Genomic DNA, 22,586 nt, shown 5'->3' with positions numbered 1-22,586 from the left:
CCATTAGGGATGGTATCCCTCCTAACAAAGAAGAATCGTCGCTTCCAATTTGTATCATTCTTGGTGACCTTAAGAACAGGGTGATCCTCCCCAGCTTTCCGTTTCAACAAGTATCGACAGGAACCAAACGTGGTAAGATCATATAGCTCAGCCATCTCCGACATCCCTAAGTCAATCCCCTCCTGCTCGATGATCCTCTCAAGGGTATACAGAACCCTCCAGATCATCGGTATGGCTTGGATATAAGACATGCCGGTCAGGGAAAAGAAGGATTGGGTGAAGGCTGGAAAAGGATACGAATATCCTATGGTAAACGGAGTTGCAGGAAAGGCCACCCAGGTGTCGGAAACAAAATCGCTTAAAGCGGTGGAAGTGAATGACTTGAAGATAGCATCCGCCGGAAAACAGTGACGGGTCCTATCAACATGAGCATCGGTGAAGCAGCATCTCTCGGTAGGAAAGTCTTTAATGATCCCTTGGCTTTTCAGAGGACTGCTCTTCTTGTGATCCTTGTGAGGGGAGTTTCGGAGCAACATACTCATGGCAGAATAAAAATAGGGGAGCAGAAAAACAGAGAAAGAGAAGAGAAGAGAATACCTGATCGATCTTCGATAGAGATTATAAAGGGAGTATATCTTGAATTTAAATGCAGATTGATCCTAACCCTATCTCCTATTTATAATCATGATTTGCAGGGATGTCACTTCAGTGACGTAAAGGTTGCAACGGCTAGTCCGGTTATAACGGCTAGTTATCCGAGTCGCCCGTTGCAGATAAGATCAAAGCAAAATATAACACGTTAATTTACAATAAACTCCTTATATTTTGGGGGCAATTGTTAGGGCTGGATTTTTGTGATACATGATCCTTACATGTGATCCTAACCAGTGATCCTTGTTTCTTTAGCAGATGGTGATCCTCAGCAGGACTTCAGGATCAGGATCATGGACCATCCCAGGATCCTCATGCTAACAGTTACCTTCATTGAATTAAATGTTGTTTTGCAGGAACATCTAGCAGGATCCGCTCTTAGCATCACAATCAAAGGACGCGTCTTTACAATTATAGCATGTGCTTAATCGGAGATGGACGTTGCAAAGGATATGGAAACTTGGCATGATTTAAGGGCGACAATTTAGGCTAGATTTGCTTTTATTTCTAAAGGGGTAATGAGCTGATTATTAGTCTTTTTACCTAAAATAGGTCACCTACACTTGTATATATAAACACTCTTCCCCATTCGGAAGAACATACAACACAATTCTCACACGCTTAGACACTCGAAACTATAGTGATCCTTGTACTCAGCTCATTATCATCCGAAGTTGTAACCATATTTTGATATATTGAAATTGGTGATCGGTAGTTGCCATCACCCGAGGTTTTTTATGCCGGAGATCATACATTGATCAAGGGCTTTTTCCTCGTATAAATCATTGTGTCTTTGCATATTACATACTAAAGTGATCCTTTACTCTTTCAATAAACCAAGCATCATACCCCGTTTACATAGAGTTTGGTTGCGTTATCCTTGTGTGATTTTTGACCAAAACAATAATGTTTCTTTTAATAAAGGATATAACTTCCTTTTCTCTGACTTGGGCAAAAGCTTCAGCTTCTATCCACTTAGAGAAGTAGTCGGTCATGGCGAGCATAAATACTTTTCCACCAGGTGCTTTAGGGAGCTTGCCAACTATATCCATCCCCCATCTCATGAATGGCCAAGAGGATGGTATTGGATGCAAAAATTCAGCTGGCTGATGAAGGATATTGCTGTGTCTTTGACAAGGATCACATTTCTTAGCATATTCTACAGCATCCCTTTTCATAGTCGGCCAGTAGTATCCTGTTCTAAGGATCCTTGAGAACAATGCCCTGCCCCCAGTATGATTTCCACAATCTCCTTCATGGAAGTCTCTCAACACTTCTTGAATTTCAGGATCCTCGATACATCTTAATGGTCCTGCAAGAGATCGTTTATATAGCATATTATTTAAGATTGTGAATTGAGATACCTTAATCCTGAAAGCTTTAGGATTTTCTCCCATAGGAATCTCCCCGTGTTGCAAGTATCTCATGATTGGTGAGATCCATGATCCTGAATAAGCTTGAGCTTCTTCACTAGGGATCACTGCAGTATCCTCTTCTATTTCCATGGCCACCTGATTTTCAATAGCAGGAGTCAGGATATGGATGATGGGGATACTTATATCTTCTGGAATCTTCAAGGATGATCCTAGGTTGGCCAATGCATCAGCTTCTGTGTTTTCCTCCCTTGGTACCTGTGTTAAGCTGAAAGAGACAAAAGAGAGTGCCAATTCTTTGACTATCTCTAAATATTTGGTTAGTTTTTCACCTTTAACAGCATAGGATCCATTAAAGTGACTGGTGATCAATAATGAGTCTATATATACTTTAAGATATTTCACCCCCATATCCTTAGCAATTTGCAAGCCAGCAATTAAGGCTTCATATTCAGCCTCATTGTTAGTTGCTTGGAACTCACAGGCTATGGAGTGGGGTATTATGTCCCCCTGTGGCGATTTTAGTAGTATCCCGAGCCCTGTGCCCTTGACATTTGAGGATCCATCAGTGTGTAGTATCCAAGGATCCTTGGTCTCATCCAGCTGCTGGACTTCCAATTCTGCTTCCTTTTGTAGATCACTACTGAAATCAGCCACAAAGTCAGCAAGTGCTTGGGATTTAATGGCTGTTCTGGGCTCATATCTTATATCATGGGCACTAAGCTTTACTGCCCACTTAGCCATTCTTCCGGACATTTCTGGTTTCCTGAGGACATTCTTGATTGGAAAATTAGTTCTAACAACAATAGTGTGGGTTTCAAAATAATGTCTTAACTTAGTTGATGCCATAATTAATGCGAGAATAAGTTTCTCAAGGTGTGAGTACCTGGATTCTGCATCAAGTAAACTCTTACTTACATAGTAAATAGGATGTTGTGTACCTTCGTGATCCTTAACAAGGACAGCACTTACAGCGGTTGAGGATACCGCCAGGTATAAGGATAACACATCTCCTTTTCCGGGTTTCATTAATGCTGGTGCTGAGGACATATATTCTTTAAGGGCTTGTAAAGCATTCTCGTGTTTTTCAGTCCATTCAAACTTCTTGTTTTTCCTCAAGATATCGTAAAATTCTTTACATCTTTCTGAGGATTTTGATATGAACCTGTTTAGAGCTGCTATCCTGCCTGTTAGCCTTTGCACATCCTTAGCATTGGCAGGGGACTTGATATTCACTAGTGCTTTAATTTGCTCCGTGCTTGCTTCGATGCCCCTCTGGGTTACCATATATCCTAAGAATTTACCTGCTTTAACACCAAAGTGACATTTTGAAGGATTAAGCTTCATGTTATAATTATCAAGGATATCAAATGCTTCCTCCAAGTCCCTTAGGTGATCCTCAGCTTTTTTGGATTTCACTACCATATCGTCTATGTATACTTCCATAGTTTGTCCAATTTGATCTTTGAACATCATATTCACCAGCCTTTGATATGTTGCACCTGCATTTCTTAATCCGAAAGGCATAGCAATATAACAATATAAACCGGTTGGGGTCATAAAGGCCGTATCCTCTTGGTCAGATGGTTCCATCTGAATTTGTTGGAATCCAGATGATGCATCCATAAAGGTTAACAGTTCATGACCCGCCGTTGCATCCACCATGGAGTCAATGTGAGGTAATGGGAAAGGATCCTTGGGACATGCCTTATTTAAATCAGTGAAATCGACACATACCCTCCACTTTCCGTTTTTCTTTTGAACAACAACCACATTGGCTAGCCATTTTGGATATTTTACCTCTCTGATCATACCTGCTCGAAGTAGTCTTTCTACTTCTTCCTGGATAATGGCATTCCTTTCTGGTGCAAACTTCCTCCTTTTTTGATGGATTGGTTTGATCGACCTGTCAATGCCAAGTTTATGAGTGATAATATCCTTAGATATACCTGTCATATCTTCATGTTTCCATGCAAAGGTAGATTTTCTTCTTTTGAGGAAGGATATTATGTCTTCTTTCAACTCGCCAAGGATTCCTGATCCGATATAGATTTTTGATTCAGGATCACTAGGATCCAAAAGGATTTCGTCCACATCCTGTTCCCTTGCCTCCAAGACACTCCTTGGAGGATACTGTAATTGCTATTGCTCCCTTGGCTTCGAGGTTGGTTTCATGGATGAGGTATAGCAATCCTTAGCCTCTTGCTGGTCACTGTCGATTTTGATTATCCCCCATGGGCTAGGGAGTTTCACACATTGATGGTAGGTAGATGGGACTGCTTTCATATTATGTATCCAGGGCCTACCAAGGATAACATTACAACAAGATAAACAGTCAATGACACAAAATTTTTGATAATTATGTAATCCTTCCACGTAGATTGGGAGTTTAATGTCCCCCAGAGTTTTCTTTGTTTCTCCACTGAATCCCACAAGCACGGAGGATCTTGGTGTGATGTCTGATTCTGGGATACCCATTTTCTTTAGAACATCAAGCTGGATAATGTTTACTGAGCTTCCTCCGTCGATAAGGATCCTGCGGACAAAATGGTTAGAAATAAAGAGAGTAATAACTAAACTATCATGATGAGGATCCTGGATGTTAATGCGATCATCCTTATCAAACGTTATCGTCTTTCCTTCCGAGACACTTGTTGTTCGAATAGGTCTTTCTCCATTATCCATTTTTGCTTCCTTTGCATGCCTTTTGGCTGCCGAGAAGGATGGACCACAAATATCTGATCCTCCGGAAATAAAGTTGATCACTTGTGCATTCGCCGGAGGGGCTGGAGCCTTTTCAGAGATCCTTTCAGGATCCTGAGTCCTTTGCCTTTTTCTTCCCAACAATTCTTTCAAATGTCCCTTACTTAGCAGATATCCAATTTCTTTTCTTAATGCTATGCATTCTTCAGTTAGATGCCCGAAATCCTCGTGGTATGCACACCACTTTGACTTGTCCTTAGTCCCGGATGGTTTGTCATTCTTTCTGGGCCATCTGGCTTTTTCTCCTAGATTCTGCATTGCAAGGATTTGTTCGTGATTGTCAACAGAAAAACAATATTCAGAAATCGGAAGATAATCCTCATCATCCTCTTCCTGGTCAACAGCATGCACGTTCTGGTTGTCATTTCTATGGTAGGATTTGAACTTATTGTTCTTGAAAGAGGATCCTTGCTTCTCCTGTTTTGAGGATCCTACTTGCCTCTCCTGGATCCTCTTGTCATCCTCTAGCCGGATGAACCTGAGTGCCCGAGTTCTTACTTCATCTAGGTTCCTGCACGGTGTCATAACAAGATCATCATAGAACAATGAATCCTTAAGCAGTCCCATTTTGAAGGCCTCAACAACCGTGGCCATATCCAAGTTGGGAATGTCCAAGGATTCTTTACTGTATTTAGTTATATAATCCCTTAATGATTCATTATGACTTTGAGTTATCCTATATAAATCACTAGTTAATCTTTCAAATTTTCTACTACAAGAGAATTGATTATTGAACAAATTAACTAAATTAGCAAATGAAGTGATAGAGTAAGGGGGAAGACTTAGCAGCCATTTAAGAGCTGATCCAGTAAGGGTGGATCCAAATCCTTTACATAGGCATGCTTCCTTTAACTTTTCTGGGATTGGATTGATCTCCATCCTCTCCCTGTATTGTGCTATGTGCTCCTCAGGATCCGTTGTACCATCATACAGCTTCATAGTAGGGATATGGAACCTTTTGGGTACCTCTGCATCACAAATTGGTGGTGCAAAACGAGATACCTTATGGCTTCCATCTGCAATCTCCGGGATAGGCTTGACTACCCCTGGAACACTTGAGATCATATCCTTCAGCTTCTGTAACTCCCTGGCCATAGCATGATTGATACCTGTATCCTGCATGAATCCATGGTTAGTGGTAAGATAATTATTTAAGGTGTTACCTCCCATCGGGTTCAAGTTAGGAACATTGGGTGTGAATCCATATTGTTGGGATTCTGGGATAATGGATGGACCAGTGGAAGCAATGGTCTGCATTGGAATAAAATCTCCTTGATGGACATCTAGGCTTCCTATTTGCAAACTCTTTAGGGATCCTGGCATCTGGAAGGATCCTGGTATCTGAGACGATCCCGGAACGAAGGAGGATCCTTGAACCTGGGATGATCCTGGAACGAAGGAGGATCCTTGAACCTGGGATGATCCCGGAACGAAGGAGGATCCTTGAACCTGGGATGATCCTGGGACAAAGGAGGATCCTAAGCTCATGAAGGATCCCAAATGCTGGGCGTAGGATCCCGCCGGTTGGAAATATGATCCTGATGCCTGAGTCATTGTTGCTGGGTTGAAATGCACTCCTCTTGATCCACCCATATATTGTATGTCTGGGACCTCTGTTGGCTGAGAAGTAATCATTGGAGTATCAAAATTCAAAGATTTGGGCATTAATGGGGAATGATCCTCTGCCGTTTTCTTTTGCCTTTTGAGATCTCCGATTTCTCTGAGGATCCTGTCATTAGTTTCATCCTGCTGCTGCATACGATCCCTCATCTGCAAAATCAAAGTAAATATATCACTAGTACTGGGAACAGAAGAAGTTAGAGCAGAAGATGATGGTTTAGAGGAGATAGAAGTTGGTCTCTTCTCAGCATTTTTCTGAGATCCAGCTGGTGGTGGAGGCAAAGGTGGAATGCCAGTAGATGAATTGACTGCCGACATCGCTGTGGATGCATTCTTCAATGATGAAGCCATGTAACTCTTTGAAATGATTTCGAACAGAAAGTTTTCTTATGAATGAAACACCAATTGCCCCACGGTGGGCGCCAAATTGTTTTGGTCAAAAATCTCACAAGGATAATGCAACCAAACTCTAAGTAAACGGGGAATGATGCTTGGTTTGTTTAAAAAGTAAAGGATCACTTTAGTAAGAAATATGAAAATGACACAAGGATTTATACGAGGAAAAAGCCCTTGATCAATGTATGATCTCCGGCATAAAAAATGTTGCTGACAGTCTGTTGCTGACAGAAGCTGTTGAAGCTGAAGCTATCCAAAGACCAAAGACAGTGCAAGACTACTTGAAGATTGCAAGAAGACCGAAGACAAAGTTTTGACTCAAGACAAAGTTTTTATGAAGCTATTGTCAAGGGGGAGTTTGTTGGTGCATGTTTGTGACAACAGCTTAGATTTGGTCTTTGGATATCTTGTAATTAGTTAAACGATAAACAGTTAGCGGGTTTAGCTTTGTAATAGTTAGTTGTAATGTTTGGGCTAACTAAACCCAAAGAATTGGGTGATGGGGGCGAATTGGGCCTGTCCAATTCGCAGCCCAAGAGTCTTGACCTAGCCCACTTGTAAACCTTGTGTTATATAAACAAGGTTAGACATTAGGGTTTAGGTTAATCAGCCAAAACAGTTATTAGAGAGCATAATTTCGTGAGAGCATTAGCTTGGACGAATTTAGGGTTTGTGGTTAGGGTTTGATTGATTGTAATCAGTCTTGATAGATAATCAATAAAACCCGGTTTGATTGGAATTGCTGTTTTCTGTTTCCTACAAGTTTCTGCTACAATCTGATCTAGAGGATTCCGCACTCTAGGTTAGATAGACGATTCTGTTAAGATCCATAGCACTCTAGGTTAGATAGACGATTCTGTGACGATCCATAGACTCAAGGGGACTTACAAAAAACCTCGGGTGATGGCAACTACCGATCACCAAACTTTAATATAAGAAAAATGGTTACAACTTCGGATGATAATGAGCTGAGTACAAGGATCACTATAGTTTCGAGTGTCTAAGCGTGTGAGAATTGTGTTGTGTGTCTTCCGAATGGGGAAGAGTGTTATATATACAAGTGTGAGTGGCCTATTTTAGGTAAACAAACTAATAGTCAGCTCATTACCCCTTTAGAAATAAAAGTAAATCTAGCCTAAATTATCGCCCTTAAATCATGCCAAGTTTCCATATCCTTCACAACGTTCATCTCTGATTAAGCATATGCTAAAGTTGTAAAGACGCGTCCCTTGATTGTGATGCTAAGAGCGGATCCTGCTAGACATTCCTGCAAAATGACATTAAGTTCAATGAAAGCAACTGTTATCATGAGGATCCTATGATGGTCCGTGATCCTGATCCTGGAACTCTGCTGAGGATCACTATCTGCCAAAGAAACAAGGATCACTGGTTAGGATCACATGTAAGGATCATGTGTTATAAAAATCTAGCCCTAACAATACCTGCTCGTAGTAATCTTTCTACCTCTTCCTGGATAATGGCATTTCTTTCTGGTGCAAACTTCCTCCTTTTTTGATGGATTGATTTAACTGGCCTGTCAATGCCAAGTTTATGAGTGATAATATCCTTAGATATACCTGTCATATCCTCATGTTTCCATGCAAAGGTAGATTTTCTTCTTTTGAGGAAGGATACTATGTCTTCTTTCATTTTATCAAGGATCCCTGATCCGATGTAGATTTTGGATTCAGGATCATCAGGATCCAAGAGGATTTCGTCCACATCCTGTTCTCTTGCCTCCAAGACACCCCTTGGAGGATACTTTAATTGCTATTGCTCCCTTGATTTTGAGACTGGTTTCATTGATGAGGTGTAACAATCCTTAGCCTCCTGTTGATCACTATCGATCTTGATTATTCCCCATGGGCTAGGGAGCTTCACACACTGATGGTAGGTGGATGGGACTGCCTTCATATCGTGTATCCAGGGCCTGCCAAGGATAACATTACAACAAGACAAACAGTCAATAACACAAAATTTTTGATAATTATGTAATCCTTCCACATAAATTGGAAGTTTGATGTCCCCCAGGGTTTTCTTAGTTTCGCCACTAAATCCTACAAGCACGGAGGATCTTGGTGTGATATCTGATTCAGGGATACCCATTTTCTTCAGAACATCAAGCTGGATAATGTTTACTGAGCTTCCTCCGTCAATAAGGATCCTGCGGACAAAGTGGTTAGAAATAAAGAGAGTAATAACTAAACTATCATGATGAGGATCCTGGATGTCAACTCGATCATCCTCATCAAAGGTTATCACTTTTCCTTCCGAGACACTTGATGTTCGTATAAGTCTTTCTCCGTTATCCATTTTAGCTTCCTTTGCATGCCATTTAGCTGCTGAGAAGGATGTACCACAGATGTCTGATCCTCCAGAAATAAAGTTGATCACTTGTGCATCTGCCGGAGGAGCTGGAGCTCTTTCAGGGATCCTTTCAGGATCCTGAGTCCTTTGCTTTTTTCTTCCCAACAATTCTTTCAAATGCCCCTTCCTCAGCAGATATCCAATTTCCTTTCGTAATGCGATGCATTCCTCTGTCAAATGCCCAAAATCCTCATGGTATGCACACCACTTTGATTTATCTTTAGCTGCGGCTGGTTTGTCATTTTTTCTGGGCCATCTGGCCTTTTCTCCTAGATTCTGCATTGCAAGGACTAGTTCATGGTTATCAATGGAAAAACAGTATTCAGAAATCGGAGGATAATCTTCATCATCCTCTTCTTGGTCAACAGCATGCACATTCTGGTTGTCAGTTCTGTTATAGGATTTGAATTTGTTGCTTTTGAAAGAGGATCCTTGCTTTTCTTGTTTTGAGGATCCTACTTGTCTCTCCTGGATCCTCTTGTCATCCTCTAGCCGGATGAACCTGAGTGCTCGAGTTCTTACTTCGTCTAGGTTCCTGCATGGTGTCATAACAAGATCATCATAGAACAATGAATCCTTAAGCAATCCCATCTTGAAGGCCTCAACAGCTGTGGCCACATCCAAGTTAGGAATATCCAAGGATTCTTTACTAAATTTGGTTATATACTCCCTTAATGATTCATTATGACCCTGAGTTATCCTGTATAAATCGCTAGTCAATCGTTCAAATTTTCTACTACAAGAAAATTGATTATTGAATAAGTTAACTAAATTAGCAAACGAAGTAATAGAGTAAGGGGGAAGACTTAGCAGCCATTTAAGAGCTGATCCAGTAAGAGTGGATCCAAATCCCTTGCACAGACATGCTTCCTTTAACCTTTCTGGAATTGGATTGATCTCCATCCTCTCCCTGTATTGTGCTATGTGTTCCTCAGGATCCGTCGTACCATCATACAACTTCATAGTAGGGATATGGAATCTTTTGGGTATCTCAGCATCACAAATTGGTGGTGCAAAACGAGATACCTTATGGCTTCCATCTGCAATTTCCGGGATAGGTTTGACTACCCCTCGAACACTTGATATCATATCCTTCAGTTTCTGCAGTTCTCTGGCCATAGCATGGTTGATACCTGTATCCTGCATGAATCCATGGTTAGTGGTATGAGAATTATTAAAAGTGTTACCTCCCATCGGGTTCAAGTTAGGAACATTGGATGTGAATCCATATTGCTGGGATTCTGGGATGATGGAGGGACCAGTGGAAGCAATGGTCTGCATCGGAATAAAATCTCCTTGATGGACATCTGGACTTCCTGTTTGCAAATTCTTCAAGGATCCTGGTATCTGAAGGGATCCCTGAACATGGGATGATCCTGGAACGAAGGAGGATCCTTGAACCTGGGATGATCCTGGAACGAAGGAGAATCCTTGAACCTGGGATGATCCTGGAACGAAGGAGGATCCTGAGTTCATGAAGGATCTCATATGCTGATTATAGGATCCTGCCGGTTGGAAATATGATCCTGATGCCTGAGTCACTGCTGCTGGGCCGAAATGCACTCCTCTTTATCCACCCATACGTTGAATGTCTGGGGCCTCTGATGGCTGAGAAGTAATCATCGGAGTATCAAAATTCAAAGATTTGGGCATTAGTGGGGAATGATCCTCTGCCGTTTTCTTTTGCCTTTTGAGATCTCCGATTTCCTTGAGGATCCTGTCATTAGTTTCATCCTGCTGCTGCATACGATCCCTCATCTGCAAAATCAAAGTAAATATATCACTAGTACTGGGAGCAAAATAAGTTAGAGCAGAAGATGAAGATTTAGAGAAGATAGGAGTTGGTCTCTTCTCAGTATTTTTCTGAGATCCAGCTAGTGGTGGAGGCAAAGGTGGAATGCCATTAGATGAATTGACTGCAGACATCGCTGTGGAAGTATTCTTCAACGATGAAGCCATGCAACACTTCCGGAATGATCACCAACAGAAAAATTTCCTTATGAATGAAGCACCAATTGCCCCACGGTGGGCGCCAAACTGTTTTGGTCAAAAATCACACAAGGATAATGCAACCAAACTCTTTGTAAACGGGGAATGATGCTTGGTATGATGAACAAAGATAAGGATCACTATAATGAAAATTGCACAAGTGACACAAGGATTTATACGAGGAAAAAGCCCTTGATCAATGAATGATCTCCGGCATAAAAAACCTCGGGTGATGGAAACTACCGATCACCAAACTTCAATATAACAAACAATGTTTACAACTTCGGATGGTAACGAGCTAGGTACAAGGATCACTATAGTATCGTATGCTAAAGCGTGTGAGAAATGTGTTGTGTCTTCCGAATGCTCAAGAGTGCAATTTAATAAGTGTGTGTGGTTGTATTTTAGGCAAATCACCTAACTACTAGCTCGTTACCCCTTTAGAAATAGAAGTAAATTTAGCCTAATTAATTGCCCTTGAATTGTGCTGAGTTTCCATATTCTCCATAACGTCCATCTTTGATTATGCATGTGCGAAATTAGCGTGACAGATTCCTTGTTTACGTTGCTAAGACCTGGTCCAACTCGTAATTCCTGCAAAACAACATTAAATCCAAAGAGAACAATCGTTAGTATGAGGATCCTTAGGATGATCCATGATCCTGATCCTGGAGCTCTTCTGAGGATCACTATATGCCAAAGAAACAAGGATCACTTGTTAGGATACCAAGTAAGGATCATAGGTCATAAAAATCCAGCCCTAACAATCACTCACAAGCTTGGAATTGACAAATCATTCAAGCCTGTTCAGCAAAAAAGAAGAAAATTTGCTCCTGAGCTGAATAAGATTATCCAAGAGGAAGTTGAAAGATTGTTGAAGTCCAGGACGATCAGAGAAGTCAAGTTTCCAAGATGGCTAGCAAACGTAGTTGTGGTACAGAAGAAAAACGGGAAATGGAGAGTCTGTGTAGACTACACGGACTTGAACAAGGCTTGTCCTAAAGACCCATTTCCTCTCCCTCATATCGATGAAATGGTGGATGCTACTACTGGACATGAAATGTTAACATTCATGGACGCATCCTCAGGATTTCAGCAGATTCAAATGGAGCCTTCGGGTCAGGAGGATACTGCTTTCATGACACCAACAGGTATATATTGCTATACTGCTATGCCTTTCGATTTGAAAAATGCAGGTGCAACATACCAGAGATTAGTAAACATGATGTTCAAAGATAAGCTGGGGGACACCATGGAGGTATATATCGATGATATGGTGGTGAAATCTAAAAAGGCCGAGGATCACCTCCAGGATATCAAGGGAGCATTTGATATCCTGGATCAGTATAACATGAAGCTGAATCCTGCTAAGTGCCATTTCGGAGTGGGGGCAGGAAAGTTTCTACGATATATGGTAACAAAAAGGGGGATAGAGGCAAGCCCGGAGCAGATTAAAGCTATCCTGGATATAAAGTCACCCTCGAATATGAAGGACGTACAACGGTTAACAGGCCGAGTAGCAGCTTTGAATAGATTTATTTCTAGATCCTCGGAAAGATGCAAGGAATTCTATGATATCCTCAAGAAGAATAAGAAATTTGAATGGGGAGCAAAGCATGAAGCAGCCTTGCAGGATTTGAAGCGATATCTCTCAACTGCACCTCTATTGATGAAGCCTGAAAATGGTGAACCACTATCCCTATACCTCGCTGTATCAGGGAATGCTGTAAGTGCCGTTCTTATAAAAGACCATGAAGGTCAGCAATATCCTGTATATTATGTTAGTAAAAGTTTGTTAGATGCTGAAACTAGGTATTCTCATTTAGAAAAATTGATGTTAGCTCTAGTCATGGCATCGACAAAGCTTAGACATTATTTTGAAACACATAGGATCCATGTTAAAACGAATTATCCTGTCAAAAATATGCTTAGGAAACCAGAGATGTCAGGCAGGATGGCCAAGTGGTCAGTAAAGTTGAGTGCTTATGATTTAGTATATGAACCTAAAAATGCCATAAAGTCTCAGGCTTTAGCTGACTTTGTGGCTGATTTCAGTAGTGATATTCAGGATGAGGTAGACCTAGAAGTTCAACAGTTAGGAGAATCTTCAGGATCCTGGACATTATATACTGATGGTGCATCCAATATAAGAGGTGTAGGTTTAGGTATACTACTAAAATCGCCACAGGGGGACATATTACCCCAGGCCATTAGGTGGGAATTTCCTGCTACTAATAATGAGGCAGAATATGAAGCTTTAATTGCAGGATTAGAATTGGCTAAGAGTATGAGTATCAAGAATTTGCGAGTATATGTTGACTCCTTGTTAATTACTAACCATTTTAGTGGATCCTATGCAGTTAAGGGTGAGAAATTAATCGAATACCTCGATATTCTCAAAAAGTTAGCAGAGTATTTCAATGTTTTTACACTTGAACAGGTACCAAGAGAGGATAACGCCGAAGCAGATGCCTTAGAAAATCTGGGATCATCGATCAGGATACCAGAAGGAACCCAAATACCAATAATACATGTCTTGTATTCTGCAACGAATCCTCGGGGTAAAGAAGTAGCGGCTATTCAGGATCCTGGAGCAGAGTATCCTGAAGAGGATCCTAAATCTTGGACGGCTCCAATTGTGAGATATCTCAAAGAAGGACACATCCCCGGAAATGAAAATCCTAAGGCATTTAGGATGAAGGTATCACGATTCACTATTATAAATAATGTTTTATACAAGAAATCTATTGCAGGACCGTATTTGAGGTGCTTGGAGGATCCTGAAGCCAAAGAAGTACTTCAGGATATACATGAAGGGGATTGTGGTAACCATACTGGGGGCAGGTCGTTATTCTCAAAAGTGTTAAGGACAGGATATTATTGGCCAACAATGAGAAAAGATGCCGCAGAATATGCTCGAAGATGTGACGCATGTCAAAGACATCGTAACATATTGCATCAGCCTGCTGAACCATTATATCCTATTGTTTCCCCTTGGCCATTTATGAAGTGGGGTATGGATATAGTGGGAAAGCTTCCAAAGGCTCCAGGAGGGAAGGTTTTTATGTTGGCAATGACAGATTATTTCTCCAAATGGGTTGAAGTCGAGGCATTTGTTCAAGTTAGGGATCAAGAAGTAGTATCCTTCATAAAGAGAAATATCCTGACCAGATTTGGAGTACCAGCCGAGATAATCTGTGACAATGGTTCTCAATTTATAAGCAAAAGGACTACTGAATTTTGCAAGAGTTGGGGAATCAAAATGATAACATCTACTCCAGTACATCCTCAAGCAAATGGACAAGCAGAATCCTCAAACAAGATAATTGTCAATTACTTAAAGAAGAGGCTTGGAACCAAAAAAGGAAGATGGGCAGAAGAATTACCCTTTGTTTTGTGGGCTGATAGGACAACGGTAAAGAACGCAACAGGCCAAACCCCATTTTCCTTGGTATTTAGAGCAGAAGCAATGATTCCAATGGAAATGACAATACCTACTGCAAGATCTACCCTAAGTGATCCTAAACAGAATCCTGAAGCCTTGAGTCAAGATTTGGATACTATAGATGAAAAGAGAGATGCAGCAAGGCTAAGGATGACAGCATATCAACAAAGAATATCCAGAGCATATAACAAGAATATCAGGACCAGAAGATTTAAGGTTGGAGATTGGGTGTTAAGAAAGGCTTTTCAGAATACCACTAATCCTGCCGATGGCAAGCTAGCTCCAAAATGAGAAGGACCATATGAAGTTGAATCAGAAGCAGGGAAAGGAGCATATAGACTCAAGAATATGAAAGGGGATATGCTACCGAGATCTTGGAATGCTATACACCTTAAGCTTTATTTCAAGTGAGTTTAGAATTTAATTTCTAACTCAGGATGGTATGAATTCTATCTATTTTAAATATGTTTGGTTTAATTTATTCTTTGAAACCCAATACTAACTTAAGCATTGGAGGGGTGTTAGCCAAGCTAACACCCACCTTAGTGTAAGGATGTTTTGCAGTATATGCTTCGGGATATAGCTCCAGGATGCTCACTCGGGATACTTCAGAAGATTAGAGGATTGGCCCCCTCTCTCACGTACAAGGGATCCTGATCCCTTCACAGGTTTAAAGGTATTCACCTTTCTTCCGAATTGGGTTTAAATACTCCGCCTGGAGCGCAAGTTATTCAGGGATAGTTCAAGGTGGCGGGACCAGTCCATGTAAAAGTGGCTGACAATTTCGTTACTATTGGCTATATCCTGAATCCTAAAGGTATATGAGGATTAATCACCCTCTCTCACGAAAGGGTATTTTCATACCCTCTAAGGTTTAAAGGTTTTCACCTTTCTAAGTCTTGGAGTTTATACACTCCCACCTGTAGCGCATGAAAATTTGGGATTTTCCCCAGGATACAAGGAATTTATCTCCAGTACATTCTTGGGTTTTACCCCTGTAACATGAAAAATTGTCTATACAATGGGAACTGATATCCAGAAGATTTTTAAGTGTTTGAAGACATTGTACACAGGGGACATTCCCACTAAAGCAATGATGTAAAGCTCAAAGAGTATGGCTCGGAACTAATGCACTAAGTATCTCACACAGGGGACATCTTCATTGGAAAAGTTGCAAAGGAATTGAGGTTTGATAATAGGGTTATATCCTATTCCTGGTATGATCTTTCCTTTGTAAACGTCGTTTGAGTTTTTGATAATACTAGGTTGGGTAAAAGGTTAAACATCCTGATTAGGATCAATTCTCGGGATATATTCTCAAAATATATTTTCAAAATACTTCTCAAAATATTTGAAACTAATACTAGTTGGAAACTTTGATCACCCAGGTATTATCAAAACAGGTTTTGGAAAGTGGACTGTTTTTCACTCTTTAAAAAGCTTTCTACAAAGTTGAAGGGATTATCTAATAACAGTTTTTATAATATATTGCTAAGCATATTGATCGGGATATTTCCATAAGATAACAATACAAAATTTTTGCAAAGCTAAGATTTATACTAAGAGAGGCGGAAGATAATAGCAAGAAAAATGAAAGATGAAATTATTCTTGAAACAATCAATACTAGTTGATAACCGAAGGTTTCATCCTGAAACCCAGGACCCATCCACCTTCGGCTATCAAATTGTTTCGATACAAAAATGAAAATTGTTCATAAAATAGTTCAAACAATTTAAAGGAAATAAACTTTAGGGGGCAGTATCTTCTTCGTCCATAATGATTTCAGCAGCATCCGTCTTGGGATTCTCCTCAGCATCCTTCTCAGTATGGGTTGCTTTTTCAACTGCTTTGGAAGATTCAGCGATAGCTGGTTTAGAAGAAGTGCTGCCAAGGTTCTTTAGCTTGGTCTCCCAAGCACCGACGTCCCAAGAAGGGCATTCAAAACCTAATGCTTTGGCTTCATAGGCCATCTTCAACCTGGCTTGGAGAAGAGAAATGACGACGGAACTCTTAAGGCTTTCCCGGTAGCTGACCATATCCTGTTCATGTTGCATATGGACAGCTTCAAGATCGGCCTGGGCTTGAAGAGTAGCTCTGTTGAGAGCAGTCTGGTGTTCTTGAGTCATAGCTTTGAATTTCTCCTCGTAATGACAGGATTTGGCGGCTGCAATCATGCCTTGATCAGAGATTGTGATTTCTGCTTCCTTTAGCTTGGATTCAAGCGTCTTGTTAAGCCTGCAGGATTCTTGATATAGGTGAACCAGACGCTCAAGACCCTGCGAAGGTAAGAGGACAGGTACTAATAAATCTTTGTAAATGATGTAAGCCGCATGATATAATATGAGAATACTAACCTGGTTAAGAAGGGAAGTCATAAACCCGCTAGCTTCAATGAACCCGTGCTTCTCATAAGGAAAGGTGTCAGAAATGACAGGGGAATCAGGCTCCTTCCTTTTGCGGGAACTTGAACTCCGGGGCTTGGTAGCCGGTGAAGGTTTGGGAATAATGATGGCTTTGGGGCTGATGGGTTTGGATGAGGCTGTGGCCTTGGGACTAGGTTCCTTCTTGACCTGAACCTGATCAGAATAACTGTCCAACTCGTCGAGGTCAAAGACTTCAGGGATCTTGGCCGGTGCTACATAAAGGGAAAAGTTTTACATCATTATTACTCTTCATTTTATTATTATACTGTGTTAGCTAATTATTTTAAAAGTAATCCGTACCAGACATTTCAGATGACGAGTATTGACTGGAACTCGGGACGTGTGTGGTGAAGGTCCTGTCTATTGCAGGTAATCGGTAAACAGAGTTGAGTCTTTCTTCTGATTCGGCGGTAGGGGGAGCTACTTCCTTGAAATTCACTGCATAGGGATAAAAAAGAAGGATATTAGTAGAAGATAAAAACCAAACGGTCCATGAGAATATTTATAACCCTACCAGTGGTTAACCACTCCACCGGAAAATTGGCACCCTCAGCAATGGAGTCTCGTTTGACAAAGAAAAACTTGCATTGCCATCCGTCTTCGTTTTTGGTGGCTTTAAGAATAAGGGGTTTGCTAGAGGTCGAGAATAGCAAGAACCGGCTAGAGCCGTCAGATCGGAGGCGATAAGCAATAGGCAAATCCTCGATGCAGAGGTCGGGGCAATGAAGGTTTTTGATTTGGTTAAGTACAATTAATACTCTCCAAACCATGGGCATGGTTTGAGCAAAAGAGATGCCGGTGGTTCGAAAGAATTGCATCATGAATTCAGGAAAATGGTATCGAAGACCTAGCGAAAAAGGATATGCTGGAAAGCAAACCCATTCAGCGGAAGAAACATCCGATCGAATTGACTGATCGAACGGTCTAAAGACCGTGTTATCAGGGAAAGCGCCAGAAGCTCTCAAAGCCGCAATGTCTGCGTGAAGGTTTCGGCATCCATTACGAAGAAGGCAAGGAAAATTGATAGAAAGTAAATAAGAAATGAAGAATTACCTGAAAGCTCTGTTGAAGATATCTGCTTTTCAAACAAGAAGAGAGAAGATATAGGGGCATTATGGATCTCCATTGAGCAAAAAGCGCGTTGGAAGTTACGATGTGATCTCGACCGTCGCTTCGTTTTAAATGCCTTGAGTTATGGGATAAGACTTTTGAAATATATCCGTTGGATTGGTATACCAACCGATATATTTAGGGAAAATTGTTATGGGTCATTTTCTGAGTATACATATCCTGACTAATATCCCGCTTTTAATTGTTTATTTGTGATCAGGATACTGGACGGGGATATTGTTAACATCCTGGGCGATATCCTAAGGTTGAGTGAATTAAACACGTGCAGGTTAATGGCTGTAAGTTACTAACGGTCATCAGGACTTCTTCTCCTCAAGACTCGGGCGTATTTGTTATAAGGAAGCTGTTGAACCCGAAAGACTTGGTCCTCAACGTTCGAGTGGGAATATTCGCTGGATCCCGGAAGTTTAGGATAGTTTGTTACATTATCTTTACAATAAATAGATGGGGGCGGATCAGGTTAAGGCACGCAATTTTATACTTACACTCTCGAACACTTTTACTCTCTAGCTCACCGCAAACACCACACTTAAACACTTGTATTCAAATTACATTATAACACATAGTCGATCCGCACCACATCCTGCACTGTATCCTGATATTTGAAGCAATAAGAAGAACAAGGCAGTTGCGATTGTCAGCTCCCGAGGTTTTATGCAGACGATCTAGATTGATCAAGGGCTTTCCTCGTACATCACGTGTCAACCTTTACTTTTTTGCTCATTGTTTGATCATTGATACAGCTCTATATCCTGGGCTGTATCCTGAAACTGTTTTCATATCTAATTTGGCCAATACATTTTTCACATATAATTTTAGCACACTACCTCACCTAACTAATTTGATCACTTAATTGCTTAGGTAATTTTTGACCAAAACAATAGTCATTCGAATTATTTCGGGACTATGTCTATCGAAGATTATCTCAACTTTAATATTTTGGCTTGGTGGAAAGGAAAATGAATATCCGATCCTATCCATCATGGCCCGTTATTTACAAACCGTCCAACCTTTTACGATAGCTTTGGAATCCGTTTTTCCTCTTAGTGGCAGGGTACCGTCGATACGAAGAACAAGACTCACCCCCGAATCGATTAAGATGTGCATTTACCTAAAAGATCATTTGGATGTGGTGGATCATATAAAAGACAAGACCAAACTCGAAGATAAACTAATACTTAAAGCAAGAGTACACAGGGGCGGATGTACTATATATTAAGGGGTGGCGTCCGCTATGGCTTGGCGTTCCGGCGATAGTGTAAAATTACTGTAAATTTTGGAAAAAGTTGATGTTTTTTCGATTTCGTTACCGCTTATTTATAAAACGTTACCGCTTGGCGCGAATTCTAGATCTGCCACTGAGAGTACATGATGAAGAAATGAAGAAATGAAGGATGAACTATCTTTGGGCGAATCGCAAATAGAAATTTTTTTTCATTGATGCGCTATAACTAACAACTACATGGAATATGTGGGGTAGTTGTTTTGGTGTAACTATTCTGTGAGGGTTATTTTGAGTTTTGGATTGGTGTTTGTATATCAGGAATTATAGCTTGCCCAATTATTATATTACCCGCCGTTTAAATAATAACTTATAATAAGTTAATAACATAGGACAAAGAAAATAAATGTAAAATGAACGACTGGACATGGGCAAGGCAAAGGCAAGGGCAAGTTAGGAAATTCCTAAAGGCGGCTGCATGTGGCCCACGTATAACATCAAACTTGAGTGGATATTATTTAAACATAAAAAAAAAAACTATTTAAAAATAAGAATGAAAGGTAAAATCTAAAGAGGTCGGTTTTGTTGATCAAGACCATCACTCTCATCTTAGTATTTTAATCCTCACTTTACCAAATCAAGATTTGATCCGCTATAATCATCACAAATAGTATCAATTGGTTATGATAAGTTTTTACCAGTTTTGTGTATATTAGTGACACCCAACCAAAATAGACTATTGGGTGCCTTTGATTTTTGTAATTTATACAGTTGTTTAAACTAAAGAGAAATGTTATACCTTATATTTTTAATGTTTAGCTAGTTGTTGTTTTAGGGAGTTAATATTCGTTTAGTTTTTTTTAAAGGTAAACTTCACTAAAATAAGACTCCGACCCAAAAGGTCAAAAGGCCAAACAAACAACAAGCGCCTCTAATCTAAATGGGCAAAAGACAACAAATTACAAAAAATGTATAACGGATATTTACGTCAATCCTCCCATCTAATCGTTCTAAAGGAGGATCTATTTTTTAATCACACAAACCCTCTAGACTTGACTTCTCTTATAATATCCTGGAACCCGCATTTTATGTTATGAAAGACCGTCTCGTTCCTTCCTTTCTAGATGCACCAGCATGTGATTATAATAAGGCCATGAATGATCTTCTTAGCTTTCTTTCCAAGCTGAAGAAAACTGTGAACTTCCATAATGTTTTTCAAGTCGAAAACGAAAAGCGGCAGAATATTGCACCAAGCACTGAAATCCATCCAAATCCTGTTTGCTAACATACATGCTGAAAAAAATGTGATCAACCGATTCCTCGTATTCCTCGCAAAAAGAGCATGCATCGGACGGAATATTCACATTTCTTCTCCTTAGATTCTTCCTTGTCGCTAATCTATCCGGTTCGCTCTCCAAGCTATAATATTACACTTAAGGGGTACCCATTTGCACCACATAAACGTTGGCAACTGGATCACCTCCCTATCTTTACTCTTAATATTTTTTACGGATCTGGCTGTAAAAGTGCTCGTATCCTCCCCCAACCGCTTCCACAAATCACTAACATTGGACAAAACCACCAAAGCTAAGATAGCCTGGCAATCATGCCACTCTTGTATTTTAACGGTAAATTTGGATCACCGACAGACTACTAGAGTATCATCGTGTCACCAACGGAACAGTCCGATCATATCCATCTCCACTAGACAATAATGCATATATACCAATTCAGGTGGAAGCCCAATAAAACTGAGAAAGACCCCTTTATAGGAATTGAACCCTGGACCTAATGGTCCTTAAGACTTATCCCAACCAGAAATACCTCAGGTATCATTATCAATCACAATGTCTCACTCCCACCACCCTTTTTTAACATACACAACCTTCTACTAATTGACATACACCTTAATTTTGGACTAGTCAGACTAAATTAGAGTCAAATTTAGCCTATGAAACCATAACATATTTAAAGCAGACCATTCAACCTTAAACCAATTGATGCCACACAACAAACAAATGTATTATTGGTTTATATGATTTTGACAGAATAGTGAGAAGTAATTGCACATAGGCAGGCATATGGCAATTAGTACAAATTTGGGGCCATACAGTATGTATGGTCTAAGACCAATAATACAGAAAATGTACCATTGGTCTTCATGCATTCAACTTTTTCTTCGAAAATTTTCATAATTCATATGAAATGATTTGAATGCTTTTCAAACTGAAAAAATAACTTGTTTTGTCATAAAAAGTTTCAAAACATCTTGTACGCACAATATTAGGGTTTAGAGTTAAATCACCGGTCAGGTTGACTAATTTCTAACTACTCATAACTGTTTTTTAATAATTTAGAAAAGGCGTTCTTTCTTACAGAAAATGTTAGTTTTAAGTATAATGATTTTTCTAGGAGGGAAATTCGACAAGTTTTATGATTTTTTTTAGAAGTATAATATGTATGAGAGAACGGTACGTTCAACCTGACCGACATCTATATAGTAGTGTTTTGGGTCGATTTTTAAAGCGTCAAAGGTAGTAGAGCTATTTTTTTGTGTAATTTGAATGGATCAAAATCAGTATATTTTATCTCTTTATAAAAAAAACCAGAAGCAAAACCCTTATAAATTTTACTTTATTTAAATAAAAGTAAACTTAGTGATAACTATTTTGTACAATTTTACAAATATACGGCTCTTAAACAATTATTTAACACTATATTTTTTAAATGCAAATTATGTCTCGCTAGGTGATTTAACAAGTCTGTGTTTTTATGCAAGTGTTACAACTTACAACATTAGGGCATGTTTCGCTTAGCTTTTTAAAGGGGCTTATGACTTTTTGGAAAAGTCACTTTTTAGTGACTTTTTGGAAAAGTCACTTTTCCACTCACATACACCTCATTGCCAAACAGACTTTTTATAGCTTATAACTTTTCAAAAAGCCAATAAGTCAATAAGTTGTTTCAAAAAGCTTAGCCAAAGATGCCCTTAATGTCCGTTTATCTATTTTTATGAGAAAAATAATAAAGCTTGTTTCAAAAGAGTTGTAACCATTTTTTGTGTGTTTAAAGTTTTTTCATCCGGTTAGAAATGTCAAATACATTTTTTAACAGTAGAACCATCAACCATTACAGGAAAACTCATAGACCCCACCAATACACTGTTAACTATACGATAACATAAAACATAGCTTTTGGAGAAGAT

This window comes from Helianthus annuus, chromosome 1, assembly GCF_002127325.2.
Source record: "Helianthus annuus cultivar XRQ/B chromosome 1, HanXRQr2.0-SUNRISE, whole genome shotgun sequence".
NCBI lineage: Eukaryota > Viridiplantae > Streptophyta > Magnoliopsida > Asterales > Asteraceae > Helianthus > Helianthus annuus.
Note: the sequence above shows the minus strand (reverse complement) of the source record.